We start from the raw sequence: 26,503 nt of genomic DNA on the forward strand, positions 1-26,503 counted from the left end.
AATGGAAATAATTTTGTTTAAAAGGCAGTGCATGGATTCTTCAGGGAAAAAGAAATATGGAAAATTTTATAGGAAAACGCTTAATAAGTATCTAGTAAAGATTCAGATTTTGTTCTTTAGCTTCTTGTCTCATAAAATTCAGTCCTAAATTCACCAAGCAATGTTCTTTCCAGTTTACCTTTGGGTCTATGTATGGAAGAACTTGGAATTTCAGTTAGCTTCGTAATTTCAGTTAGCTTTAACGAGAGGCTCAGAGTAGAGAGCTAGGAGGAGTTGCCTATAGGGGTCAGGCAGGGAGATTAATGGGGCTGTGCCCATCCACTTCTGCTCTGTGCTACCAGGATGTTTGCCAGGGTAACTGGTTTGTCTTCATAGTGAAAGGAGTCATCTTATCCTACGGAAGTATGAATCACTGATGCTTCACCAGCAGCATCTTGCCTTGGTCCATGGGCTGCAAATATTTGAAAGGCCCACCTCAGACCCACTCCTCCCTTGGGAAAGGTAACAGAAGTTCTATGCCTGTAACATCCCATAAAGGCTAAGGAGCAGAAGGAGGGTGAGTGGGCAGGCCGCCAGCTGTCTGTGCTGAAATACCAGAGCCTGGGCTCTGATAATTAATGAGGTTTGAGAGAACATTTCCTTGGCGTATTCTACTGCCTGACCCAGTTGACTGGGTCACTCTGGGGAAATGGGCCTCCATTCCAGCTCTTTCCTCCCAAGATTGCAGTCTGGCATTTATGTGATTGTTAGTATTGAAATGAACACCTGTACCATCCTATTCTCGACAGGAGGAAGCCTTTATATTTTGTAATTCTTTATTGAACGTACTCTTTTTTTAAGCATATATATTTTAAAAATTTGAAACCTGTGTATATTTGCTCTGTCATTATACACATAGTGGAACTTGATTGGAAAATAATTTTTTTTCATGAGGAAGAATCAAAAGCATCTTCTCAGAGTATTCTGGGTTTTGAGAAGGCTCACATTTGCTAGGCTTTATCTGTTTTCACGGATAAAGATTTCTTCTGTCTTTTCTGGTGAATGTGGGAAATCAGGTACTTGTCTTAAATGTTACAAACTATTTCAGTTAAAGCCAACAGTATTATAAAAGACAAGGCAACAACTGATACTTGGTAACATCTTTAAAATTACATGTTAATAACTTTGAATCAGATTTACAATACTATGGATGTAGGTAGTCTCAATTTACATATGGAAAGTTAAAGCACAAGTTACTACAGTACTTGCCTGAGATGTCACATGATTGATGACAGAATCTGTATTCTTAGTCCTTTATGTAAGAAGAGACTTCTGTTTTTATATAATAAATTAATTGGGTAAGATAGTGTTCTAGTTAATAGCAAGGAATAAGTTTAACAAATGGTTCTCAAAGTATGATCCTGAACCAGCATCGTTCGCATCATCTGAGAGCTTGTTAGATACTTAAATTTTTAGGGTTTGCCCCAGACCTCATGAATTAATCCCTGGAGGTGGGAGTCCTGCATTTTGTGTTTTTAAAAGGCCTTCCTCACACTTGCGATGCACTCTATAAAGTTTGAGAACCACTGGCTTCATGTAGTCTTTCCATAATTGTTTGTATAGTTTAAATGCTTGGGGTTGCTGAGGTGATGCACCTGAGGCAGGAAGCAGTGGGGCAGCCTCCCTAGCGGCCCCAGCACAGATGACCTTAGCAGGCCCTCAGAACCTGACTTTTCAAGGTACAGAGAGAAGGTAGGTCAGGAGATGGAAGAGGAACTAGTACTTGGGCTGCCTGTGCTATGCCAGGCACGAAGGTGGCCTTCCACGAGGTCTCTTGCATTCAGTCCTCACCCCAGTCATGTGTGTGCCGTAAGGATGTTCCTCATACTTCATTGGTACTTAACATCCTCTAGTTGTAATCTCATTGTCATCCATTTGCTTTGGTTCTTTGATGAGAGAGTTGATATTCCGTTTCATTTTGGGAGCTGTGCGTTGGCTGATAGGGCATGCAGTTTGGGTTTGAGAAATAGAAAGCTTCCTGCTAAACTTGGTACTTCTTCCTGGAACAGCTGTTTTACTTCAGGCATGTCGGGAGAAGGGGAGGAAGGACTTTGTTTCTCTTGTAAAGTATTGTATTCCCTGTATCTAAGGTAAGGTGCTTGGTAAACAACTGTTGATATTGTACTTGGTTGTATCATCTCCTAAAGAGCTTGTGTCCCCTTCCAACTCACTTCTGTTTGTTTAAGGCAGTGGTTCTCAAATTGTCATCCCCCGTTTCAGCAGCAGCTGTCCCGCTCCAGACCTACTGAATCAGAAACTCTGAGGTGGGGCTAGTAATCTGTACTTTAATAAGCCCCCAAAGCGATTGCCATTTATGCTAACATTTGAGAACCGCTCGTTTTAGGCAAGAGGCGTAGGTGTTTGGTTTGTTAAGGTGGTACCTTCTCTTATAATTTTCCAGGAAAGTAAAGATGATTCACATTTAAACTTTGGGATTAAGGGCACACTGAAGATAATATGGCATCTTCCAAAGCAGCTGACCAAGAGCAGACTACCGATGGATACCTGCTCACACACCCTTCCCTTGCTCAGAGTCCCAGCGAGGGGGACCTCCTGCCACCTCATCCCCAGGTCACCCCCAGATGTGGTCCCTTCCTCCACAGAGAACTGAAAGACGAGAGAGAAGTGCTAGAGGGTATAGAGCTTTCCATCCTGGGGCTTACTGTTGAAAGGGCAGAACTGAGCCAAGTGGTAACCCCATCAGAGAGGAAATCACTTTCTGATCTGATCATTTAAAAAAAAAAAATCAAACTTTTGCTTTCTTTGCTTTAAGTGGAAATATTCTTCCTACTTTATGTATCTAGATACCAAGTAAGGAAGTTGCTTTGGATGACTGAATGCTCCTTATTCCATATGCAGTCTCTTAAGTGTAACTTTTTGGGGTTTTTTTGGCCTGTGCCAAACAATGGAGGGTAAACAATTACGTATATTAGCGATATAGTTTACACGGGTAGCAGTTAGTCAGATATTTCATTTCTGATTGATTAATCCTAAAAGAGAAAAGCGTTTTTCTTGAGCCCTCTATACAATATTTTAAAAATTTAATATACATATCTATTTTATTTTTTTCTCTAGGATTGTATCACAGCTTGAGGATATCTCATTGGTGATTTAAAAAATGCATCCATAAACAGCTAGGTTTATACATTGTCACAACATCGATGCAAGTTCTTAAGGAAAAATCAAGGGTGACAATTGAAAATAAAATACCCATTGCCAAGTAGGACCATTCTTTACCATTTCAAGAACTTGTGCTTGCATGTTTATGGGAGAAATTATTCCAGACCCTACCAGTTCTCTGTCAGAAAACATAATATTCTGACAACCGTTTTCTCCTACCTATGTGTAATATTTAACTTCTATTTGAAAATGTTGACCCAAGCTACTTGGGCTTGCATAGGCTTGATATCTTAAAATGCAAGGGGTGGGCACTGAGAGCAGAGCATATTCATAATACCCGGAGTTTTACTATTATGTCTTGATTTAATAAAATGTCCGCAGCTGAAAGTAGCAGGAGAAATTGACTATACACAGGTTTGAATATGTTTTTTTTTGTTGTTGTTTGTTTTTTTTTGCGGTACGCGGGCCTCTCACTGTTGGTGGCCTCTCCCGTTGCGGAGCACAGGCTCCGGACGCGCAGGCTCAGTGGCCATGGCTCACGGGCCCAGCCGCTCCGCGGCATGTGGGATCTTCCTGGACCGGGGCGCGAACCCGTGTCCCCTGCATCGGCAGGCGGACTCTCAACCACTGTGCCACCAGGGAAGCCCTGAATATGTATTTTTTAATATATTCAGGTAGAGTATTCAGCCTGCAAGCCTAGGAGAATGGGTTTCAGTGAGGCAGAGTTTGGCAGGGAGGCACTCAGAAATGGAGGGACGAGAGAGTCTAGCCAGTGGGGAGCTGTTTGTAGTTGAGGGCGTGAACTATGCTGTACATAGTGCAGGGGCGGGGAGTCCTTCTCTGCTCCACACCCCACCCCGGGTCTACCTCCCTCTGGTCTGATTCAGCACTTGCCCAGCACACCCCGTTATTAGCTTGATAACATGGTAACAGGGAAAGAATGGTATTCAGTTGGGAATCTTTGACTGCAAGGAATAAAACCAACTTAAGGAGCATTTTGTCAAGATACTGAAGTGCTCCAAAGAATCCAGGATCCTCAGAGACAACCTAGAATCAAACACGGGAAAGCGCAAGGAATTGGAAAGACTCTGTGTGTTGGCCCTGCTACCCTCAGCTTTATCTTCACCTTTCTGCTGCAGACCAGCTCTGTCTGCGGAGCTGCTCCCAGGTGCACCTGCACCCAGAGCCTGGCTGACAGCTCCTCAGCCCCCATTTCTAAGCCCCAGAGGAGGACAGATTTGCCCAGCCTGGATCTGAGGTCTTTAAGTGGTCCAGTGAGCCATGATGGGCGAGATGTGTGTGCTCTGAGAGGCGGCATGGGAGGCCCACCTCTGACCCTGTGGCTGGCTCAGAAAATTCCAAAGAAGGGAGTAATTTGCATAGAGAGGACAAAAGCCGTGTCGTCCCCCCCCCACACACATACCATTAACATGCTGCTGTGTGTTTATGCATTAGCCCCACTCTGGGGGAGTAATCGTCTTTGGTTCCTAGAAAATCTGGATGTTAGACCTGAAAAACTTTGGGCCAGACTGAATCAGGGTCTTGAATTGTGGTGAATTTTCCAAAGTGACTCCACTGCATGAGGCCTTGTGGCTATCAGCCTCAGATGCCTCCAGAGACCCCTGTCTCTGTTAGTGCAGACCCTTTAAATAGCAGTGGTGATGAGCGAGGCTGGGTGTTCCTGGGGAAATGCCTGCATAACGCAAAAGCCTCTTGAATCTCTGCTCTAAAAGCTTTCTTTATTCTGAATGACATTCTGACCCACTGATAGAAGCCAATGAACTAAACTAATGAACTAAGCAAAACTAATTTTGCCAGAAAAATATGTAGGTTACTAGATCTTAACCCTTCTGCCTTCATTTGTTCGCTCAGTTGTTAATTTGAATTGGGAATGACTGTTAGTCCACAAACTGAGGAGTGCAAGAAATAGTGCATTTTCCTGAATCAAATTAGTTTTGACTGTAAGCTTCTGCTCCCCTGGGGTAGCAGGAAAGTAACCTTGGTCAGGCTTGGATCTCTTTCTTACACCACTCTCCCAGGGGGTCATGCCAAGGTTCCAGACTCTGACTACATGTCACGAGGGCAGGAAAGCGCCCTGGGTCATCTGTTCACATCGGTCCCTGCTGCTTCTGGGCCATTTTGAGGCTGGGGAGGATGCTTTGTCACAGCCAGGAGACCAAGCTCAGCATCTGGCCATTGTCTTGGGGCTCCGGCACACATCTGGGGGTGCTGCCAGGGAGCAGGTATGGCCTTCAGCTGCTCTGAGTCTCACACTCACTCTCCTCTAAGAATCTCCTCTTAGTATGTAGGGGGGTGGGGGTGGGAGGGTGTTTTTCTCTTCTCAAACCCTTTCCTCCTTAAGGAAGCCCAACCACAGCCTCCCTGAAGCAGGGAAGCCAGAACCCTCTCCCCACGTGCATGAGGAGAGTCCAGAGAGAAAACATCGAGGAAGCCTCCTAGCCAGTAACTCTCCAAGTGCTGGCTGCAGCAGGCGGTGTGCAGGGCTCTGCCTCCTGTGCGGTCACCCAGCAGCGGTCGCCTGTGGGCAGAGCCCCGCTTTGAGGCATCACCTGCTCTTCCTCATGGCTGCTGATTTATGGGTGGCTGTACCTGCCCCTAACTGGCAGGAGTTTGAGGCATTTGTTGTTTGGATGTTTCCGAAGCCAGTCTGTAAACCTGTTTACTCCAGAAGAGTAGCCTTCGAACTCTTAAGCATTTCTATAAATCTTATTGAATTTATAAAAGTATGGGGGAAAGATTTCCTTTTCCCTTTTCTGGCAGTGGATAATTTAGTTCTGCTAATATTCCTGCTGAGAAACTTACCTACCTGGCCCACACACATGCACTTTTACCCTCAGAATTCTCAGTGACTAGACTAATTGTGAGTGTATCCAGTTTCAATGCTTCCTTTTGCCATTGTTTTAGATGCTACCTTGGCCACAGCACAACTAATGCATTAAAAAATAAAAACATTTTGGAAGTATATATTTAGGATTAAATCAAGGGGAGTGCTATAGAAGATGGCAAAGCTTGCACAAAGCATTAATAAAAAATATGTGGTCTTGGGCAATCAGCATATTACGTAGGAACTGTGAATGCCTCTTCATCTAGAATTTCAGTACAAGCTGTGCATAAAATATTTACACAGCACAGTGCTGCTTCACCCCTGACAAAAGCATAGGTTCGGGTGTACGCTGTTACTACAGACATCACTACGTGTAAGCAGCTGAAGCACCTTTAAGGGTATTTGGAATGTTAGAAAGTAAAGTGTCTGTCACGGGGTTCAGTTAATAGTGACTGATGAAGTGGCCTTGGTTCCTAAACAGAAATGTGTATCTTGTTGCCAGAATGGCACTTAATAGTAAAGCCACATCATAGAGGAGGGAGAAGAAGAGAGGTCATTAATGTGAAATTTAAAGGAATGGATGGTGTAGAAGCTAGTAACCTGGTTTACTGTTGGTGCAAGGGCTGGAGTAGTCCCCGCGATGACTTTTAAGAAAGAAGTGTTACTAAAAACACAGCTGAGAATAATTCTGTTACCAAGCCTTTTTTAGGATCAATGCAGAGCTCATCTGTAAAATAAAAATCTAATTGTTACTTTACTAACTATGCATGCGTATTACATCTCATCTGTAAAAGAGGACTGATAACACCTGCCTAATGGGCTCATTGTAAGGATCAAAAGAATAAGGCACCTTAGTAAGTACTGAATAAGAAACAGCATTTTTAGTTTGTTTTTTGAGTTTTTGCTTGCTTTAACAATAATTACTTCCATTCATGACTTTACCTGTATTTTCTTTAATCCTCGAAGTAGACCAGTGAAGTAGTGGTATTTCCATTTTAGAGATAAAATTAAAAATTGGAACTATTTGCGACACGTGTCAAAGTTCATACATAGTATCCTTATATAAGGATGCCTCTGTATCCTTGTGGTAGAGGTCCTTTCTGGCTCTAATAGGCTGGAATTGGTTGGTTTTGTTCCTGATAGCCAAAGGTTCCCAATTAGTATACCATCTTCTTTGCATTATTAGGGTACCAAGTTAATAATATCCTTCATAGATGAAGAGATGCTACAAATGAATAATATGAACACTGTAGCAGAAAAACAAAGGGCATTACAATAAGTGCAGAAAAGTAAAAAAATGTTCAACCTCAGAGATATGCTAATAAAAGTGAACTTTTGGAATCTATAAGATAGGATAATTTAAAAATTAATACTACCCAGTTTTAGAGGGAATATGGAGAAGTGTACCACTTATATACCACTCATATACCACTAGAGCACAAATTGGGTGAAACATCCTGTAGGACAAGCTGTCAACAATATCAAATGCATATTTTTTTCATACGTTTGACCCATGACTTTATCCCTAGCAAATACTTAATGGTGTGTTTGAGGATATCCATCTCAGCTTTATCTACATAAGCAAAAATTGGAAGTGACTTAAATGCTTCAGGCGGGTTTATTAAAATTGATTATTGTATATTCATTAAAAATAAAGGCATAGGGCTTCCCTGGTGGCGCAGTGGTTGAGAGTCCGCCTGCCGATGCAGGGGACATGGGTTCGTGCCCCGGTCCGGGAAGGTCCCACATGCCGCAGAGCGGCTGGGCCCATGAGCCATGGCCGCTGAGCCTGCGCATCTGGAGCCTGTGCTCCGTGACGGGAGAGGCCCCAATAGTGAGAGGCCCGTGTACTGCAAAAAAAAATAAAATAAAATAAAGGCATAGAAGGCTAATAAGTGCCACAACACTTCCATCAAAATAAAAATAAATGGGAAAAGTAGGTTACAAATAATGCCTAGAATTCACTTTTAGTAAAAATGACATATGCTTACACATTTGTTTATTATGTCTATGGATGTGTGATGCAGGCTACCAAAGTAGAAGGAAAAGTCAAAAATGCTAATGATGCTTATTTTTTTCTTTATTCATATTGGATTGTTGTAAACTTTTGGTAAAGAACAAGCACTACTTTGAAGGAAGAAAAAGCATTTAAAGTTATCTTTTGACAATTCGGATCTATTATGTAGGTTACCCAGAGGTAGTAATATGGTATCTGACCTGAATCTGGATTTTTGCTCTTTTGGTCAGATACATTTCAGTGTCTATTTTCTTTTTCTTTGTTAAATAAATATCATTTACCTAGAGCAGGAAAATATAATTTAGATGTTCACACTTGATAGCATATAGCTGTTGAATGGTTCCGCAAGGTCACTTAGAGAACCAAAACCAGGCACACAAGGGTGATGTCAGGAGAGAGAGGTTGGAAGGGTTTCCATTAAATTATTTTCAGTAGTCAAGCTCTGTGCATATGGAAAGGCAAGGAGCAAGGGAATAATAGTGAGAGTTTTTATCAGGCTGGTAAGTAAACTTCAGGGTAGAGAAAGACCAGCATTTGGCTTGATAACCACAGTTCTTAACAGGAAAGTCTCAGCTTGTCTCCATTTGCCCTCCTGTCTTCTTTTCAGTCCCCTGCAGTCCACATCCTGGACCAGCCCTATGGAAAATTGTCCTCAGGGGTCACCAGTGACCTCCTTACTAATTGTTACATCCAGTGACACCTTGTTAGTTCCCATCCACAGCGCTTGAAGTCCCTTATCTTTCTTTGGGTTGATGTGCCTCTCCACCCCCATGGTTATCCTCCTGCCTCTGTAAACACTCTCGGTCTCCTTCATTGGTTCTTCTTCCTCCATCTCCCTGAACCTTCACTGTGTCTTCTACTAACTCCCCTTAGAACCTTTGTTTAGTCCTAGTGGTTCAACCGTCATCTTTTTTGAGGTAAAAGTCTAGCAGCCAGTCTTTCCTTACTGTGAGTCATTCCTGCTGCTCCTTGGAGTTTGGTCATAAAATGGTTTTTGGAATTAGAATGTGTTGGCTTTGACTCAAAATCTACAGACATTGGAGATACTTAGAAGTCATCTCTTGCTCTAGGAGAAGACCCCTGGATTGTCTATGAATGGCCTACTTATTGATGATGGAATAATCTCCTTGTGTGAGCCTCTCCACACAAACAAAAATAGTGGAGTTAACAACCAAATCTTGGGTCAAGGCACAAAGGCTTATGAATTTCAAAGAGCATTTGTAGAGCTGATGCAAAAAATACCAGGTTTGTCAAAACTTTGATGTAGTCCGTGCCAAAATGACAAACTAAAAATAATCAGAATAGTCGCTTTCCAGCTGGAGAGCTAAGCTCAGTAAACTAGAAACAATGGCCAGTACCATTGAGACACTGTGAGTTAAATTATCTGGAAGGTGGGATCGCCGAGTCTGTGAACTCGAGATAGGCCTTGACAGAGGGGTTAAGAAAAGCTGTATCTTGCACGGGGAATGATAGTTGCAAAATCAGGGTGTAGGAGTATGTGTTCTTTGGAACACAATAAGACGTACCTGACTAAGACAGAAGGTGTTCGTTGGAAGCCGGAGGAAGATAAGATAAAGTAGGGCCAGATTATGGAAGAGCCTGAAAGTCAGCAAAGGCGTTTACATTTAATGGAAGAGAAATGTATTACCACTGTGGAAATGGATGTAGGAGAACACTAGATTTGGAGATGAGAAGAACAAAGAACTTTAGAGCTGGAGGTATCCTGTATGGTGGGGTGGGAATGACTGATGTTTGTTGTACATGCTGTATGTCAGGTGCAAGATCTCATAGTTCTTATTTTAACAGCAACCTTAGAGGTAGATGATATCATTCGCATTTTATGTATAATAAATGAGCTCTGAGGAAATATAATTTGTCAGAGTTTTTAGAGTGATTAAAAATTAATACTACCCAGTTTTAGAGGGAATATGGAGAAATGTACCACTTATATACCACTCATATACCACTAGAGCACAAATTGGGTGAAACATCCTGTAGGACAAGCTGTTCAGCACATCTGACTTCAAAGCACAATGAGGATGGAGAACATTGAAATCAGTTCTTGATTTTACAGTTAAGAAAACTGAGACCCAGGAGATAGGGGACTACCCAAGGTTACCCACGTAATGGAATGAAAGCAATTGGATGGGTAGTGTTCTGCAGAGAGAGGCCAGGTTAGAGGCTGCTGTTGTACACAGGTGGGGGTACCAGAGAATTTGGTACTAGTGGAGACATAGGCGTGAAAAAAAAAGTAGAGAGCAGTAGGACGGACATTCAAGGGAAAGTGGCAGTGGACTGAGGCAATGATGGAGAAGGCTGACGTGAAAACAATCCCAAAATTTTAATCCAGGGGAACTGCCACTCACAAAGAAAATCCTCCGTGGAGCTAGTTTTCAGAGAAAGGCCATGTATTTCTTATGGGCTTGTCTGATTCTGAAATGACAAAGATACCAAATATAAAAATTGATGGTATTCATGAGCTGACTTATGTACATATTGATGGATACATGGAGAGCAGTAATGGAAGTGAAGGTGAAAGGATGTGAGGAACCAGCCCTTTTCTTTGAACTGGTGGTGAGACACCCTAGAGCTAATGAGTAACTTTTATCTAAAGCAAAGGAGACTCACGTTTGCATGATTTCCTAGGTTCTTTTTTATTCTGGTCTGCACCTTCCACCCCCAACTGGAGAATGACTTAACCATAATAAACTGCATAGCTGTCTCTAGTAATTGATTCCCCCTCTGCTGTTGGAAAGGAGTATTGCCCCATCACATTTCCCTCAATGAGACTCTTTTTTTCTTTCAGGATGATTGTCACTGTACTGGATGGACTGCTGAGCTATTGAATTACTTCTGTCTTTTGACCACACTAGGAAATTGTCCATGGAGTTGAGATATTTATTGCAGTAATTTCTGGCCTTACATACTTAGGTAAGGTATACTTTTTTCCATATAACTATCATGAAGTTGTCGTGCTTTTCTTCTTTAACTTTGCTTTTTAAGAGACATTAATCTGTTTTTCTTCTACCTTTTATGCTCTATTAATCACTTCAGAGTGCTCTTAATCTTCAAGTATATGAGTGCAGAAAAGACTTTTATATAATGAAATACGAGCAAGCTGTTTGAAGAATAAAGGGGGAAATGTATTACTCTTCAGATTAAATCAATAAAAGTACCCCATTTCCTTAAACAGAAGATGCATAGACTGGATTATACTAGAGAAACTTAATAAATTGAAAGGAGTATTTATTATTAAGTCTACCTGAAAAAATGAAGATACTTAAGTATTAATATATTGCTGGCTTTATTCAAGTAAAGAAAATTTGGAAAATACAGGGAATTTAAAAGAAAAAAATGTGTTATTTCACTTCCAGAGATAACCAGTGTTAAAATTTTACTGCATTATTTATAATATTTGTTTTTACAATTATTTGTAATGGGGTGTGTGTGTCGTATGTGTTAACTTGCTATATTTTTGCAAATGAGAAACATTTATCCCATGCTTACTACATGCCAGGCTCTGTGCCAGCTTTGTACCAACCCCTTTACATACATTAATTTATTAATTCTCACAACTCTATGAGGTTGGTGCTTTCTTATCCCCATCTGTACACAAGAAAACTGAAGCTCAGAAAAATTAAATAACTTGCCCATGCTCACATAGCTGGTAAACCCACTCAGAACTTGAACCAGTCAGATGCCAAAGCCCATACCAACAGGCTTTTTTACATACTTCTTTTCCTTGACAATGTGCTTATACCTTTTTTCCTGAAGCATCATTTTACATGACTGTATGGTGTTCACTTATGTGGGTATGCAATTGTTTCTCTACCCCATCTCCTTTTGTTGGACATTTATTTGTTTTCCTTGATTTAGTTTTAGAAACAGCATTGTAATAATATCTTTTGTGCACATCTATGATTATCTCTCTAGGGCAGATTGCTGCGAGTGGCATTGCTGAGTCAGCCACAGTGTGGGAATGTATCCTTCAGTGTTCAATGCATTCTTCTAATTGCCTTCTCGAAAGGTTGTACCAGTTTGTATTCCCACTAGCAGAATATGGAAGTACCTGATGACCCTAAGCCTTCAATGACATTGGTAGTTGGCAATTGAATAATTTTGTTTGCCTTCTTAAAAGAGTCCAGGTGTCCTTGGTCAGGTCCATCTTCTTGCCTCTAACCCTCTAGAGCCATAGCCTCCTGACTGGTTTCTGTGTCTCCACTGTAGACCTCATTTTGTCACTAAAGGAACTGCAGGACAATGGATAAGAGCATGGGCTCTAGAGGTAGATGCCTGGGTTCAAATCATGGCAGTACTGCTCTGCCTTAGTTTCCCCATCAATAAAATGGAAATAATAATAAAGCCATTTCCTGTGGTGGTGCTAGGTGATAGTTGATATAAAGGATTCTAGAACAAGTGCATGACTCCTGGTATGTGCTCAGTAATTGTTGTCTACCGCTGTTGTCTTCCAGAAGTCCATGCTCATATAATTAAAAAACCATAGCTTATATGCAGTTGACCCTTGAACCACATGGGTTTGAACTGCGCGGGTCCACTTATGCACAGATTTTTTTCAGTAGTAAATACTACAGTACTACACGATCTGTGGCTGGTTGAATCTGTGGATGTGGAACTCTGGATACTGAGGAAGCCAGACGTGGATGGAGGGCCGACTATAGATTTTTGACTGTGTGGAGGGTTGGCACTCCTAACTCCCGCGTTGTTCAGGGGTCAGCTATACTTGTTTTAAATTAAATATGATTATTACCAAATTAGTAATTCACAGCAAAAACTACATGGTGTTATTATATGTTAACACTGTGAGCAGTCTGAAGGTCACGAATAACCATCCCTGTCTCTGTTGATGATGCAAGGTCAGGGTACCGAGGGGAGAGTAGTAACAGGAATAACTGAAGTGTTAAAGAGCTTTATAAGCTCACAGAGAGAGCACTTTCACATGCATTATCTCACTTGATCCTCACAACATAACTGTGAGGGAGGTGGAGCCAGGTATCATTAACCTCTTTTTACAGAGGAGGAAACTGACTTGGAGGAATTAAGTGACTTGTTCACTTGAGGTCATGGAAATGGTCACTGGCAGAGCTGAATGTGCACTCTAGGCCTTCCGACTGTAAATCCTTACTCTTGTTACTTCGTGACATAACGATAGACTGAAGAGGTGCAGGTGTAGATACCGAGGTGTAGAAATGTACCAGAAAAGGAAGGAGCAAAGAGGGATACCGCCTGGGAGGAGGAAGCAGATTTGGGATAAGGAACTTGGACATATTGAAAAGAAGGCAGGGACCCAGTGGGGAGGGAGGAGGGAAGGAAAGAGGGAGAGGGAGGGAGTGGGATCAGAAAGAGAAGGGAAAACTGAAGAGGCCAGGACTGCAGGACCCATAGGGCTGGCTGAGGAGCTGGAGGGAGGGGGGCTCCTTTGCAGCAAGCAGGGAGGAGGGAAGGAAGAGATGGAGGATAGAGACTCAGGTGCCTGGAGGTAGGAAGGAATATTTGAGAGGGCTGAAGACTTATGGCCTGAATATACCTCCTAAATAAAGAAGAAAGTATTCGTTGAGAATAAGAATGGTGGGTTTGGGGGTTTTGATTTGAGAAAGAGGAACTACTTAGAGTAGCCAAGGTGTGAAGTGGGCCAGGGAATTAGTAAAGGGCCACCAAAGACCTTTGCAGCACAAGAGACAGGACCAGATAATGTTTAGGCACCAACTTGGCAGATTCTAGGACCCCCAGCAACCCTGCTCTAGGGGTGCTGAGAATGTACACTTGCCAGACAAGGATGTTTCTTTGTGAGCAAAGGGTAAGACAGGCACTGGCTCGACATTAGGAAAGGTAAATTCCTCAGTTGCCTATGGAATGAGAGGAAATCACACTCTACAATAATCCTCTTGTTTCCAAATACCACAGTGACTATCAGGCTGTGCTCTAGTCCTGGGGTACCCTTTGCTCAGAAGTACTGCAGTGATAATATTTGTACACAGTTGTCCTTGGTGTAGGGTGTTTAATCAGTGGAGAAAGAAGAAGCACTAGTTCAGTTTTTGGTTCTGGAAACCTTTGTTAGGACTGTGCTTATAGTCAGAAAGATGAAGTAGGGAGATTAGATGGTTTCTTAATCTGTGAAATGAGGAGTTAGACTAGATAGATGCCTCCCAGTGTCCCTTTCTGCCACACCATTTTCTGATTCAACTTCAGTCTACACTGAGTCTTCTATCTATGACCTCCTTTACAAGACAGTTTAGCATTTCTATATTTTTATTTTATGGTGTCCTAGATATTTTTTTGCTTGGATACTTTGCTTAATATTAAAAGTAATGTATACTGACTGGTAGATAAATGAAAGATATATAGATAAAATAAAAGGACCTGTTGAAAATGCACAATCCTAGAGAGCCCAGAAATGAACCCACACACTTATGGTCAATTAATCTATGACAAAAGAGGCAAGAATATATAATGGAGAAAAGACAGTCTCTTCAATAAGTGGTGCTGAGAAAACTGGACAGCCACATGTAAAAGGATGAAATTAGAGTATTCTCTAACACCATATAAAAAAAAAAAAAACTCAAAATGGCTTAAAGACCTAAATGTAAGATTGGATACTATAAAACTCCTAGAGGAAAACATAGAACACTCTTTGACATAAATCATGGCAGTATCTTTTTGGATCCATCTTCTAAAGTAAAGGAAATAAAAGCAAAAGTAAACAAATGGGACCTAATTAAACTTAAGCTTTTGCACAGCAAAGGAAACCATTGACAAAACAAAAAGACAACTTACTGAATAGGAGAAAATATTTGCAAATGCTATGACCTATAAGGGATTAATATCCAGCATATATAAACAGCTCATACAACTCAACATCAAAAAAACAACCTAATTAAAAAATGGGCAGAGGAACTGAATAGACATTTTTCCAAAGAGGAATGCAGTTGGCCATCAGGCACATGAAAAGTTGCTCAACATTGGTAATCATCAGGGAAATGCAGATCAAAACCACAGTGAGGGCTTCCCTGGTGGCGCAGTGGTTGAGAGTCTGCCTGCTGATGCAGGGGACACGGGTTCATGCCCTGGTCCGGGAAGATCCCACATGCCGCGGAGCGGCTGGGCCCGTGCGCCACAGCCGCTGAGCCTGCACGTCCAGAGCCTGTGCTCCGCAACGGGAGAGGCCACAACAGTGAGAGGCCCGCGTACCGCAAAAAAAAAAAAAAACAAAAAAAACCCACAGTGAGCTGTCACCTCACACCTGTCAGAATGACTGTCATCAAAAAGAAGACAAATAACAAATGTTGGCGAGGATGTGGAAAAATGGGAACCCTCTTACACTGTTGATGGGAATGTAAGTTGATGCAGCCACTGTGGAAAACAGTACGGAAGTTTCTCAAAAAATAGAACTACCATATGACCCAGGAATTTCACTCCTGGGTATAGATCTGAAAAAAAAAAACACAAATTCAAAAAGATACTTGCACCCCAATGTTCATAGCAGCGTTATTTACAATTGCCAAGATATGGAAGCAACCTATGTGTACATCAACAGATGAATGGGTAAAGAAGATGTGACATATATACACAGTGGAATACTACTCAGTCATAAAAAAGAATGAAATTTTGCCATTTGCAGCAACATGGATGGATTTGGAGGGCATTATGCTAAGTAAAATAAGTCAGGCAGGGAATGATAAATACTATATCACTTATATGTAGAATCTAAAAAATATACAACAACCTAGTGAATATAACAGAAAAGAAGCAGACTCACAGATAAAGAGAGCAAACTAGTGGTTACTGGTTGGGGGAGGAGGGGCAATATTGAGGTGGGGGAGTGGGAGGTACAAACTATTGGGTGTAATGTAGGCTACAAGGATGTATTGTACAACATGGAGAATATAGCCAATATTTTGTAATAACTGTAAATAGAGCATAACCTTTAAAACTTGTATAAAAAATTAGAAAATAAAAATATTTTAAAACAGAAAGTGCACAGTCCTACCACCGTTACATCACTGCTGTGAATATTCTTCCAGAGGTTCTTCTATGTGTATATGCTTAAATAAGATTTTTAAATATAAATATGCAACCTACTTTTCTCAGTTGGTATGTTGTAAACTTCTCTCCATGTCACTGTCATTGCTGCATAATTATTAAAGGTAGATAAAGAGTCTATTTTAGGAATGTATGTACTTAACAAATCTCCCTCTAGACACGTGTGTCAGTGCCTATGAGGATAACTATAATTTTGAGGCTACTCTTAATTATTCTTACTATAAAATCAGGAAAAAGGTCTCTGATCTGTGTTACCTGAAAGACAACCAATTTACAATCCCACTGATATTATGCAAGGTTTTCTTTTCCCACACTCTTTTTAACATTAGATCATAGAATTTAAAAAACTTTATCCAGTTTTATGCACAGGTGAACATTTATCATAGTTTATAAGGCATTTGTATTTCTTCTTTTGTGAATATTGTGTTCATGTTCTTTTTTAAAGAAATTTATTTATTTATTTATTTTTTGCAGTACTCGGGCCTCTCACTGTTGGGGCCTCTCCCGTCGTGGAGCACAGGCTCTGGACGCGCAGGCCCAGCAGCCATGGCTCACAGGCCCAGCCGCTCCACGGCATGTGGGGCACGAACCCATGTCCCCTGCATCGGCAGGCGGACTCTCAACCACTGCGCCACCAGGGAAGCCCAAGAAATTTATTTTTATTTATTTTTGGCAGTGTTGGGTCTTCGTTGCTGTGCGTGGGCTTTCTCTAGTTGCGGCGAGCGGGGGCTACTCTTCATTGCGGTGTGCGGGCTTCTCATTGCGGTGGCTTCTCTTGGTGCAGAGCATGGGCTCTAGGCACGCGGGCTTCAGTAGTTGTGGCTTGCAGGCTCAGTAGTTGTGGCTTGCGGGCTCTAGAGCACAAGCTCAGTAGTTGTGGCGCATGGGCTTAGTTGCTCCACGGCATGTGGGACCTTCCCCGGACCAGGGCTCGAACCCGTGTCCCCTGCATTGGCAGGCGGATTCTTAACCACTGTGCCACCAGGGAAGTCCTGTACAGTGTTTTTAAAAGTAGGTAAATATTTAATTTTAGGTGATTGAATCTTTTTTCTGTGGCTCCACATAGAGTAATTACGAAGCAAGAATGCCTTGGTATTATTCCCCCGAAGTCTGTTCTTCACATAACAGAATGATCTCTTTCAAGTATAATCACATCTTGGCACACCCCTGCCTGAGCTGGTCATGGCATTCTCCTTACCATGGCCTGCAAGGCCCGGCGTGATCCATCTTTGCCTGCTCTCTGACCTCACCTCTGTCACACTCGAACACTTTGTTCCAGCCCCACTGGCCTCCTTTGAATTCATGGAACCCGTCAGCTTCTTTCCTACTCCCAGGATTCTGCAGGCACTATTCCTTTGCTTGGAACGTGTCTTTTGCGTGTGTGTGCACACACACACACTTCACACACACACTTGCGCTCGTGCACCTTTCTTATGGCTGCCTCCTCGTCCAGAGAGCCAGTTCCCGAGAGAGTGCTCTGGAGCAGGCTGCTTGGGTTCCCCTGGCGTCCCTGTTCACTAGCTCTGCTTTCTTGGGCAGGTTACTTCACCTCTTCCTCACCTGTAATATGGGAATCATCATCGTAATAGTACATAACTCACCTTGTTGAGAGGATTAAGGGGGTTAATTCATGCACAGCTCTTAGAAAACTATCCTTTTCACAGGGTGCACATGAGTGGTTCGCTGTTATCATATTCCTCGTTCTTCAAGCGTCACCCTAAATTTCACCTCAGACAGAGTGCCTTCTTGTTCAGCATTGGTCTTTCCCTCTAGTATTCTCTATCTCATAATCCTGGGGTTTTTCCCCCTTTGAGCATGTATCAATATGTAATTATTTTTTATTTGTTTTCTATTTCCTATTTCCTCCTCTAGCCTCTGACTCCATAGGGACAGGGGTTGTGTCTGTGTGGTCCACAGCCAGGTCTGTAATGCTTAGTACATAGTGTTTGCAGAATGAATGAATGAATAGCAACATCTCTAACCACAAGATTGCATAGAAATCTACCTATATTTTCTAATTGTAGTTTTATGGCTTTGTTCCACATTTTAAAATATTTCATCTGTATGAAACGTAGTTTGAAGTATGACTTGAGATATGAATGAAAATTAATTTTTTCCCTAATGAGTAGCCAATTGCTCTTTTTGTAATTCTTTTAAAGAGAACTCCAACCCAAACTACAGTCCTTAGGGACTCTGATGTTGTTTTCTGTTTCTTTCATTTGTTTTTCTCTCCTTGGGTAGTCCTTTTGCAAAAAGTAAATGCAGAAACTGTTCATAGACTTGAGCCAAATTCCTCATGAGAATACTGGCCCAGTATCAGGAAAGATTCTCCTGGGGTCACCTACCATAGCCTAGCTTCCAAGAGGAAGGAAGACATAATGTTACCAATTTAGGGACTTGTGCTATTTGCTCAATATCTAATGTTGTGAAACCTGCTAGAAATTTTGACAGTCTTGTTTTAGATATTGTGTCTGCCTTAAAAAAAAAAAAACTATTGAAACCTGGAAACTTCAACTTTCCAATGACTAAATTACTTTTCCTTAGCTGTCTCTTGCATTTAGATGAGGGACGAAAATGCTTTGGCGGCACATGTATTTTGATTTTTGGTTTTGAAAGCTTAGTCACCATTCTTTTCCATATTTTAGCTCTTAAAATTAATTACAAAAATAATACATATCCATTGTCACATATTCAAGCCATAAAACGTGTACAGAAAAAAAAAGACTCTTGCATCCCACCTTCTGATCCCACACCTTAATATAACCACTGCTGAGTTTATTGTATACCTTTTCAGCCTTTTTTATACTTAGTAAATATATTAGATCTTTACACACACACACACACACACACACACACACACACACGCACACGCACACACCCCACACACTCATCTACTTGCATGCTTTTTCTGAACAATGTCTTAAAACCACTTTCTTATATACATCAGTGGGCTTTAAAAACACTTGAAGCCTTTGTTTTCTGGCTGGCAGCATCTTAGAGAAGTTACTCATTGATATTTTCCCAAGGCTTTGAACACCAAGCCTTTCTTAGTTTGTGGGAATCACTGGATGTAATCTTCCAGAGAGCAGGGGCTTGGGCACATTCATGAATGTAATATAATCTGATAATAATTTCCATCTCACTACAGAGGAAGAAATGGAGACTTATAAGGGAAACCAATAGAGTGGGAAAGGAGAAAATTATTCCAAGTTCATGAAGGTGAACATGTAGCTAAATGTTTCACTGGGTTATATAACAAGTAGTTTGATTTCCAGGGAAAAAGGATGGCAGATGGCGTGCTGTCAGGTTGCGAAAATTTTCACAACTTTCTCTCTCTTCATTCTCTTCTGCCCCCACCCCTTTTTTTGGTCCATGAGAACAGAAGATAAATTTGGGGTGGAGTAGGGTAGAGAGCAGAGTGACTCACCAGGCTGTGCCCTTCACACTGGCATTCGAAAGCATGCAGTTGGCTGCCCCAGGTTCTGATCTATGGCACTGCAGTCCAGAGAACTGTAAGGGTTTCTGTAAGTGATGGGGGCTCTGGACTTAGGCAGAATTGCACTTGTCAGGGTTTTTCACAGTGCCCACCTTATTACTCTAGAGAGGCGAGTTTCATTGCTTAAGGGGACAATTTACGGCAATGGGCTTATCTCCTTGTTTTAGCTCTTCATGTTTTTCTGCCTCTTAATAAAATGTGAAGTCACAAAGCAATTAAATGGTGGTATAGTTTTCTGGCAGGAGGTGGAGGACGGCTAACCAGGGGAAAAGGCTAACATGATTGACAGAGGCTGACTGTAGATTTACATTGGGAATAACTCGTTCTTCAAAACTTTATTCACTTTCTTGTGGGAATTATGGGGTAAATCATACACCAGGAGGATGGATGATTAAAAATGTAGGAGTTATGATTTCCTTTTTGCCTTTGTAAGTCTCTAAATCCTCCACCTTAACGTAGAGTTCTCATTTCAGGAACTCTTGATGAAATGATGGGAACCAGTCCTGCCAAGGATTAAAGAGAAGCAGAAACGCTTTAAAATCTTAAATTGTTAATAAGCTTGAGATTGTTTATATTTTGTAAAATATCTTAAGATCCAACAAACTGAAGTAGAGAATTAATCAAATCTACAAGTGTAGATATTTTTGAATATTCACATATATTGAATGGGGTTTTAACTGTTAGTTTCTGTAATTTTCGAAATAGCATTAGTAACGTTTAATAATGACACTTAAAATGAGGAAAATTTTGAAAAAAATTGAACGTAAAATTCTGGAGAGTTAAGATTCCCTGTCACTCTTACTCCAGCCTCCTTTAACATATAAAAGAACTTCTTTTGATTTAGCCATGTTGTATTGATGATGATCTGTTTATTCCAATTAAGAGAATTGACAAAGATATAATAGTTCTTCATATCACCCTTTCTTGTTACAGAAAGAGTTTGATTTTAAGAAGTTTTGAAAAGCTCCCTTTTGATTTGAAGTTCTCTTGTTTCCTAATAATCACAATGAAATGGCCAAAGCAAATAGCTTAAAGTAAAATGCAATTGTTGGTGCCTGTTGAGAAGGATTAACTAAGAGTTAATTTATGTGACCCAGAAAACAAGTAACTAAAAGGACAGTGCTTTTTCTGGTGTGAATTTCTATTGCTGTGAAAGCACTCTGGAGGGGACTTCCCACCACAAAAAGAAGAACCATCAAAGAATCAATTGTAAAGTGATTCTACTGCTGTTTAGGGTGTCTTTCCAAATATAATAGATTACTAGTGAGAAGATTTGTGCTGAGAGAATAGGAGAAATGCTAATTTTTAGAACTTGGTAAAATGGTAACAAGCAGCTTTTATACCAAATCAGTAAGTCTTTTGCAAGTTCCTCCCCAGGGTCCTGTGTATGAGCCATGGTTCAGTTTCCTCACCTGTAAAGGAGGGTGGGAATTCCTTAGATGTTCATTGCTGTAGATTAAGTTTGGAGAGAAAGGAGACTAAAGGCAACCAGGGCCATCTGTCCTCTCAGCTCTTATCCTAAAGTTGAACTAGGATGTGTCTCAGGCAATGGATCATTTTGCTGCCTTGGGGACAGTGCTTACTTACAGTCCCTGGTTTTTAGTAGGTTTTCTTTTCCCCTGGTGGCAGTCTTTTATCTAGAGTGTTCCACAGAGAGGCATCTGGATGCGGAAGATGCCCATCCACACTGGTATCAGTCTTGCTCTTCTGGGGTAAAGTAACTCAGTGGCGGTTGATGTTTTGGTCTTACCTACATATTATTAATTTTTTAAAAATAAATAAGTAAATTTATTTATTTATGGTTGCGTTGGGTCTTCATTGCTGCACGCGAGCTTTCTCTAGTTGTGGCGAGTGGGGGCTACTCTTCGTTGTGGTGCGGTGGCTTCTCTTGTTGCAGAGCACAGGTTCTAGGCATGCGGGCTTCAGTAGTTGAAGCATGCGGGCTCAGTAGTTGTGGCTCACAGGCTCTAGAGCGCAGGCTCAGTAGTTATGGCGCACGGGCTGAGTTGCTCTGCGGCATGCGGGATCTTCCTGGACCAGGGCTTGAACCCGTGTCCCCTGCACTGGCAGGAGGATTCTTAACCACTGTGCCACCAGGGAAGTCCCTTACCTACATATTGTTTTTAAAGTTGTATTTATCGTTAATGAGAGAAAACTCAAATGACAAAAAAATGAACAATTTAAAAATGAACAATTCAGTGGCATTTATTACATTCACAGTGTTGTTCAGCAGCCACCTCTATCTAGTTCCAAAACAGTTTCATTACCTCAAAAGATAACCCTATACCCATTAAGCAGTAACTCCCTGTTCCCTCCTACCACTGCCCCTGGCAACCACTTATATGCTTTCTGTCTCTATTAATTTACTGATTCTGGATATATCATGTAAATGGAACCATATAATATGTGACCTTTTGTGTCTGGCTTTCTTCACTTAGCATGTTTTTGAGGTTCATCCATGTTGTAGCAGGTCAGCCATTTTATGGCTGAATAATGTATTCTATTGTACGGATATACCACAATTTGTTTATCCATTAATCCGTTGGATAACGGATTAATTAATTAATCCGTTGATGGACATTTGATTTCTTTCCACCTTTTGATTATTGTGAACAACACTGCTGTGAACATGGATGCTGTGAACATGGATGCAATGTTTTCAATTTTTTGGGAGTATATACCTAGAGGTAGAATTGCTGGGTCATACAGTAATTAATTCTATTTAACTTTTTGAGAAACTGCCCAACTGTTTTCCATAGCAGCGGAACCATTTATATTCCCACCAGCAATGCTTAAAGGTTCCAATTTCTCTACATCTTTGCCAACACTTATTTTTCCTTTTATTTTTCAGATTGTTCATTCTAGGTGTATAGAAACACAACTACTTTTACATTATTTTACTTTTTAAAAAATTTAAAGTTAAAAAAATTATCTCTTCTGGTTATTTTAAAAATTAGTTAAGAACCCCACTGTTTCTCCAGACATTTCCTACAGTGGCTCCTCTTAAGTTTGATATATATCCTTCTATATATTTTCTATACATATATGTACAAATATGCTTTCTTCCTTTGGATAGACTCATATACTTTGTCTATGTCTTAACTTATTTTTACTTAATTATAGATTATGAATACTTTGTCAGTATATCTAGATTGACCTTATTCCTCTTAAATACTGCTGAGTACCCTTTTGTACAAATGTACTATTTAGTTTAAAATTTTTCTTTTAATGAGCATTTAGTGTGTTTTCAGTTTCTTCTGTTATAAACATTGCAACAGTTAACAATCTTGTACCTTTGTCAATATATACTTCTATGAGTACGTCTCTAAGGTAAATTCCTGTGAGTAAAATTGCTTAGGCAAAAAATGTGCGCATATTATCTTTTGATGGACAGTAAGAGATTTTGTTTTTGTTTTTAATAGCCTGTCTACTATGGGCATAGATGCTACCCACTGTTATCTAAGAACATCACAATGAGTAATTAAATGCTTGGAAAAAAAGGAGAAAAGAAGGGTGTGACTCACCCTTTTTATTCCCATATAATGTAGTAACATATGTAGTAATCAAAATAGAATGTTAAGTAATAAAATCCTTTTGGGTATGTTTGTGAGCTATGTAAACAAGATATTTTAAAATGCACCTTTAGTCTAATTTACTATTGTCAGGTGTGGAAGCAGCTAGTAGCACGGAGGCGCCTCTTGGGCTTTTCTCTCTCTTGCCTTTTGTATGCCCCACCCCACTCCTAACATATCTTTCATTATCCCCCCACCCATTGCTGGCAGTCATTTTTAGATAGCTTTGGATTTATGCCAAAAGGTCTTTTGCTTGTTGACAGATTCTGTGAATACCCAGTGTTTTCTTGTTTAGCACCATCCAAGAAAGACCAGTTTGGGAATTTGCTAACATGTTCTAAAGTTAAAGACGTTGTTTTGTTCAGGACTAACTGAAAAGCTTAGCTAAACTCCAGAAGGAAGACCATATTCGTTTGGGGGGAAGGTCACTGTGATATTCTTTGTGTCTGAGTCTCATCTCATACCTTTCTATGCTTGTCCATGGTTAACTCAATAAAGCAGAAGAAGATGCTTTCATAAAATGCTCAAAGTAAAGAAAGCCAAACGGAAGTGAGGAATAAGGATACGACAGTTGCTTTCCTCATCCATCTGTTTTTTTAAACTTTTTATTTTGAAATAATTTTTGACTTGGAGAAAAGTTGCAAAAGATAGTACAGAGTTTATATATACCCTTCAACCAGATTCCCCTGATGTTAACATCTTACATAACCACAGTGTTCTTACCAGTATCAGGAAACTTAAATTGATACGAAACTTTTAACTCAACTACAGACCTTATTAACATTACATCCAGTTTTCTACTAATGTCCTTTTTCTGTTCCGGGATCCACATTGCATTTAGTTGTTCTGTCTCTTTAGATTCATATAATTTGTGACAGTACCTCAGTTTTTCCTCGTCTTTCGTGATCTTCCTACTTTTGAGCAGTACTGGTCAGTTACTTTGTTCAATAATTCTGAGGTTTTCTGATGTTTACTTTGAGGTTACGTATGGATTTTGGGGAAGAATACCACAAAAGTGATTGTGGTTTTTTGGTGAGTGGTTATCTGATGTCAGTTTCTCTTATTACTGGTGATGCTAACCTTAATAATTTGATTCAGGTAGTATCTCTTGTCACTATAAAATGATTATCATTCCCTTTGTAATTAATAAATATCTTGTGGGGAGATACTTTGAGACTATGCAGGTATCCTGTTTCTCTGCAAGCTTTTGCCCACTGATTTAAGCATCCATTGGTAGATCTTGCCTACAGTAATTATTACTGTACTATTTGTGTAATAGTGATTTTATCTCCTTTGTTGCTTGTACGCTTATTTATTTATTGGAATTCTTTAAGGAAGAGCTGTCCATGTGTATGTGTGTGTGTATATGTATCTCAGTATGGATTCATGGATAGTTATTTTATTCTGTGGGTTATAATCCAATACTACAATTATTTTGTTGCTCAAATTCTTGCAGCTTTGGCCATTGGGGGTTCCTTCAGATTAGCCCTAACATTCTTTTGACATGTTCCTAGACTTTTTCAAGCACTTCCTTACTTAGCGGCATCTCCAGATGTTACAGGTTCATCTTGTATTTTCCTAGCTCTGGAATCAATCAATCACTTCTTCAAGGAGCCTGTGTCCTTTTATTGGAGAATGGTGTTTAGAAAGCAATGTCTGTTAGGTGTGGACATCGCAACTGGGGTGTCATTGCATCTATATTCCATCAATTTTAAAGTAGACCCTTCCCTGTGAGCCTAGGTGTGTAGCAGGTCTGAAACTCACTCTTATCACTGGTGGGTAGTAAATCATTTTAACGTAAAATCATTTTGATCACACCACTTAATGGTGGGTTGTTAAAATTAGTGCACATAGGCCTGTAGACAAGTAGGCATTTTGACTATAAATGGAATGGAAAAATACTTTTTGTGGAAAAATACTTTTACATTCAAAGGCTAGGGCTAGCATCTAGACATCCCTAATATTCGTTCATTAACCTTTCATGGATTTTTGACTCTCATTTTTAGTCTATTCCATATTTATAGTAATCAGAACAACTTTTGGTCTTCTGTTAGTTATAGAAGATAAATACTACCTGAAGTATTCCTATTTAGAGTGTTTTACAATTCAATGTTTAGGTACAGGTTGATCATCCTATAATAAAATAATTTCATTTTTTGCTTAATTATATGGCACAAAACTTTTGACACACTATTTGTGTCCTTTTAACTTTACTTATGAAGTCTTACAGTCAGAGGACATTGATAAAATATTTTTATTAGTTATAAGCATTGAGGACCTCTTTTCCTTGGAGAGCCAATGTAATTTCTTTTGACTGCTGCTTTTAATTCTTACAAAATAGTTCTTGCCTAGATGAGATTCCAGTGTGACTCCCTTTTTCCTCTGTAATTTTTTATATTTCTGTTATTATATCTCAGCTCTTTTGGCTAGCAGTTTCTGTGAAAACAAAGCATGAATTCAAGGCAGTTTCGTGTGTGATGATTGGCATATTGTAATGTTACAGATTGTATCATCTACAGTGATAATGATCTTCCTAAGTGTTTTGCTCTGTTTTAAAACTCATTCTTGGGTCTTACCATGTATTTCTTACATACGGAGAAAGTGTCTCTTGTTACTTGTTCAAGAAGAAGCAGGTTTATATCAGAATTTTAAAAGATGACTTTTTTCAGGGAAATTTTCCTCTTGGCTTTGGCATTTTGTAAGAAATTTTCATATTCTGGTACACGTTAATTTGGGGGTGGGGTTAGGTACAATACAGTACAATCCCTAGCTTGTCAATAAAGCCTGGTGTTGTAATGTTTTGAAAATACGTCTGGCTAGCTCTCACATTTAAATGTGTAAATTATCTTTGCAGCAGTAAGTGAGCTTGAAGTAGCTTTGATAACTAATCATTGTATGATCACTCAGCCAAAAGAATTTACTAAGAATAGCTTGTGTGTTTTGCATCCGATTTAAAGGTTAGTAGTGTAAAACTTGTTTCTGGTGCCTGTAACTCTACTTATGTGGAGAGACACCACGTTAACATTTAGTATTTCTTTTACTGTTAATAATTCCTACATCAGTCATCATCATCTTTACCTTTCCCTTGTCTAGGACAGAGAAATATTTTACTTATTATATTAGTATTAATGTGTTCTGTTTTTAATTTAAAAGGATAAATGCACTTGTTTAAATTTTTCTCTTTTAAAATTTCCAAAATTGTTTTAAACTTCCTGTGCTTGATTTTTGTTTCACCTTAAGTCGTGGTTGAGGTGGTGGGTGGAGTGCCAATGGCCCTTGATTTCAGCAAAAAGCCTTCTCATACTATGGAATCTTGACTTCAGGGTACCAGTTCATAGATGCATTAGTGTTTAGGG

At 40.2% G+C, this 26,503-nt stretch overlaps 1 protein-coding gene across 6 annotated transcripts in view; it reads left to right on the forward strand.

The window, feature by feature from the left end:
* KANK1 (KN motif and ankyrin repeat domains 1) overlaps window positions 1-26,503 on the forward strand; it is a 193,553-nt gene that overhangs the window by 55,145 nt on the left and 111,905 nt on the right. For all 6 annotated transcript variants that reach the window (XM_027105746.1, XM_027105749.1, XM_027105752.1 and 3 more), the window contains exon 2: window positions 10,828-10,952. The gene's annotated coding sequence lies outside the window, so the exon portion shown is untranslated. The remainder of the gene's footprint in view (window positions 1-10,827; window positions 10,953-26,503) is intronic.

Source organism: Aethalodelphis obliquidens, unplaced genomic scaffold (genome assembly GCF_003676395.1).
Source record: "Aethalodelphis obliquidens isolate GAN/ISIS:26980383/991018 unplaced genomic scaffold, ASM367639v1 scaffold7, whole genome shotgun sequence".
Lineage (NCBI taxonomy): Eukaryota > Metazoa > Chordata > Mammalia > Artiodactyla > Delphinidae > Aethalodelphis > Aethalodelphis obliquidens.